Raw genomic sequence first — 4278 nt, 5'->3', positions numbered from 1 at the left:
TTGGCATCAGTGAGCAGGTTATTGGTGAGTAAGTGCTCCTTGACAACACGGTTGACGAAACCTTCCATCACTTTGCTGTTGATTGCGAGTAGACTGATGGGCGGAAATTGGCCGGATTTGATTTGTACTGCTTTTTGTGGACTGGACATAACAGGGCAGTTTTCCACAATGTCGAATAGATGCCAATGGTTTAGCTGCAGTGCAACAGCCTGGCTCAAGTCACAGCTAGTTCTGGAGCACAAGACTTCAGTATTAGTTATGGTGGCCCATAGCCTTTGCTACAACCAGTGCATTCAGCCGGTCCGTGATGTCACGTGGAGTTAATCAAACTGGCTGAAGAAAGGCTTTTGCGATGGATGGTACCTGAGGAGGACGCCGAAATGCATCATCCACTCGGCACTTAAGGCTGATGCGTGTAAACACTTCAGCATTTTCTTTTGCGATCACGTGCTGGGCTCTGCATTCAATGAAGATGGAGATATTCATGGTGTCTCCTCCTCCTGTTAATTGTTTAATGGGCCCGATTTGGCAAGACAGCAGAGCATTAATCTGATCCGTTAGTTGTGGAATTGCTTAGCCTTATCTATAGCATGCTGATTCCTGTTCCCACTGCCTGAGCGCTGTCAACGACCAAACTAATTGACGGCACTCACTGAACCCAGACCCCATTCACTAATGCCTGACCCCACTAAATGTCCCTTGACCCCACTAACTGAACGTTGACACCACTCACTGAACTCTGATCCCACTCGCTGTCTCCGCTCTCTGACCAATGACTTCACTTTGAAATCTGGCTGCACTTTCTGAGCCCTGACCCCAATCATTGACACCACTCACTGCCCCTGACTGCACTCACTGAACCACTTACCCCAATCACTGACAACACTCACTGACCCAACTCACTGAGCCCACTCACTGATCACACTCACTGAGCCCACTCACTGACCCCACTCACTGACCCCAGACACCACACACTGACGACACTCTCTGACTCCACTCAGTGCACCTGACCGCAGTGACTGAACCCCTTACCCCACTCACTGACTGCAGAATCCTGTTACTGAATCCTGACCGCACTCAGAGATACCTGTCCCCGCTGCCTGACCACACTCAATGACTCCACTAAAAGACCCCACTCAGTGATCACTGACCCCACTTACTGACTCCTGACACCAATCTCTGACTGCACTGACTAACCCCACGTCCTGACTCCTGACCGCGCAGATTTACCGCTTCCTCCAGATCTCCAGAATGGGCAGAATTATGAGTGATATCCATAAACAGGGGAATTATGATCTCCGAAAACAAGGTGAACAGAAGTTCCAGAAACAGGAATTAGAGAGGTCACCCACAATAGGATTTGGGACAGAGCTCCAAAAGCATGTGAAATGGGAAATCTAGAAGCAGGGGAATTAGGAGCTCCTGAAACGAGTATTTCGAGAGCTCCAGAAAGAGAGGCAAATAGGAGTCCGAATGCAGAGGAATTACGAGCGGACAAGTTCAACGTGGTAATTGGCAGAAGGCTCCATGCACAGGATAATTAGGAGAGAGCTCCTAAAACTGGGGTATTATGTGTTGCTGCAGAAGGGGAATTATGATACGGTACGATCGATAGGCCAATTAGGAGCACCAGAAATAGCGGAATTAGGAGGGTAATTAGGAGCTCCTGCAACAGGTGGATTACGAGCACCTTACACGGAGGGACCAGGAGCATCATAACTAGGGAAATAAGAGACAGAACAATTACAAGCTCCAGAAATTGTGGAATTCCGATTTTCAGCAAAAGGCGGAATAAGGAGAGGGCTCAAACAGTGGAATAAGGAGCTCTAGAATCAGGGAAATTAAGAGCTCCAGAAACTGGGAATTTTGAGCTCCAGAAAGAAAGGAATTAGGATCTCTTGCAGTAGGGAAATGGGGATCTCCAAAAACGAGGGAATTAGCAGCTTCAGAAACTGTAACTTTGGGGCGATCACCCGAAACAGTGGAAATATGAGAGAACTCCAGAATCAGGTGACTTAGAGACTCCTGAAACTGTGAAATTGGAGCTCCAGAATAAAAAGGATTATTAAGAGCATCATAGAGCGATGAACTACGCGACTGAAAGATGGAAAAATTCCCTGGACTTGATGGCCTCCATCCCAGAGTTAGAAACACAGAAACATAGTAAGTAGGTGCAGGTGTAGGCCATTCGCCCCTTCTAGCCTGCACCGCCATTCAATGAGTTCATGGCTGAACATGCAATCTCAGTACCCCATTCCTGCTTTCTCGCCATACCCATTGACCCCACTAGTAGTAAGGACTTCATCTAACCATTTTGTGAATATATTTAGTGAATTGGCCTCAACAACTTTCTGTGGGAGAGAATTCCACAGGTTTACCAATCTCTGGGTAAAGAAGTTTCTCCTAATCTCGGGCCTAAATGGCTTACCCCTTATCCTTAGACTGTGACACCTGGTTCTGGACTTCCCTAAAATTGGGAACATTCTTCCTGCATCTAACCTGTCTGAACCCATCAAAATTTTAAGCGTTTCTATGAGGTCCCCTCCCATTCTTCTGAACTCCAGTGAATACAAGCCCAGTTGATCCACTCTTTCTTGATAGGTCAGGCCCGCCATCCCGGGAATCAGCTGGTGAACCTTCGCTGCACTCCCTCAATAGCAAGAATGTCCTTCCTCAAGTTAGGAGACCAAAACTGTACACAATACTCCAGGTGTGGCCTCACCAAGGCCCTGTACAACTGTAGAACACCTCCCTGCCCCTGTACTCAAATCCCCTCGCTATGAAGGCCAACATGTCATTTGCTTTCTTAATCACCTGCTGTACCTGCATGCCAACCTTCAATGACGGATGTACCATGACACCCAGGTCTCGTTGCACCTCCCCTTTTCCTAATCTGTCACCATTCAGCTAATTGTCTGTCTCTCTATTTTTACCACCAAAGTGGATAACCTCACATTTATCCACATTATACTTCATCTGCCATGCATTTGCCCACTCACCTAACATATCCAAGTCACTCTGCAGCCTCATAGCATCCTCCTAGCAGCTCACACTGCCACCCAACTAAGTGTCATCCGCAAATTTGGAGATACTACATTTAATCCCCTCGTCTAAATCATTAATATACAGTGTAAACAGCTGGGGCCACAGCATTGAACCTTGCAGTACCCCACTAGTCACTGCCTGCCATTCTGAAAAGTACCCATTTACTCCTACTCTTTGCTTCCTGTCTGACAACCAGAATATCATAACTGATGTATCTATTTGGACTGCCCTTTTTTTGAAGCACGGGCATGTGTCCAGTCCCACCAACCATTGCCCATACCGTATCTTTTTGACAGACGTGCGACAAGCACCGTGCCTTCTCAAGTTCCGCCCCCATTCCTGGCCAGAATAATTTCATCCACGTGTTGCCGAGAAGCAGCACCTGAGGTTCCGACTCTCTCACCCCGTGAACCCTGGCTGCCGGTGGTCCTGGGGCCGAGAGCGGTCGGGCCTGGGGCCGATGCTTAGCTTGCGGCCAAGAGCGAAAGAGAAGCTGGGGAGAGCGAAAGAGAGACTGGTGGCAGTATGAGAGAGGCTGGGGGCGAGTGAGAGCAGCCGGGGGCAGTGAGAAATCCCGGGGAGTGGAAGAGAGAGTGGGGGGGGGGATGAGTGATTGGTTGGGAGTTTGAGAGAGGCTGTGGGATTGGTAGAGGCTGGGGAGTGTCAGAGAGGCTGTGGAGCGACAGAGGCTGGGTAGTGTGAGAGATTCTGGGGGCGAGTGAGAGGCTGGGTGGAGAGTGAGTGACTGGGGGGAGTGAGAGAGGTTGGGGGAGAGTGAAAGAAGCTGGGGGAATGAGAGAGATTGGGGAGAGGAAGAGGCTGGGTAGAGTGAGAGAGTCTGGGGGTGAGAGGGAGTGCCTGGGGGCGGGTGGCGCAGCGAGAGACTGCGGGGAGAGAGAGATGCTGGGATGAGATTGAGGGAGGCTGGGGGGAGAGAGAATCTGGGAGGAGAGCGAGAGAGGTTGCGCAGTGAGAGAGGCTAGGGGAGAGGGAGAGGCTGGGGGAGAGTGGGAGTGACTGGGGGCAGTGGGAGAGGCTAGGGGAGAGGGAGAGGCTGGGGAGAGTGAGAGAGGCTGAGTGGAAAGATAGTTTGGGGGAGATTGAGAGAGACTGGAGGAAGTGAGGGAATCTAGGGGTGAGCGAGAGGCTGGGGAGAGTGAGAGAGGCTAGATGGAGAGAGAGGCTGAGGTGAGTGAGAGAGAGAGGCTAGGGGACAGGGAGAGGCTGGGGGGA

Source organism: Pristiophorus japonicus, chromosome 28, assembly GCF_044704955.1.
Source record: "Pristiophorus japonicus isolate sPriJap1 chromosome 28, sPriJap1.hap1, whole genome shotgun sequence".
Lineage (NCBI taxonomy): Eukaryota > Metazoa > Chordata > Chondrichthyes > Pristiophoridae > Pristiophorus > Pristiophorus japonicus.
Note: the sequence above shows the minus strand (reverse complement) of the source record.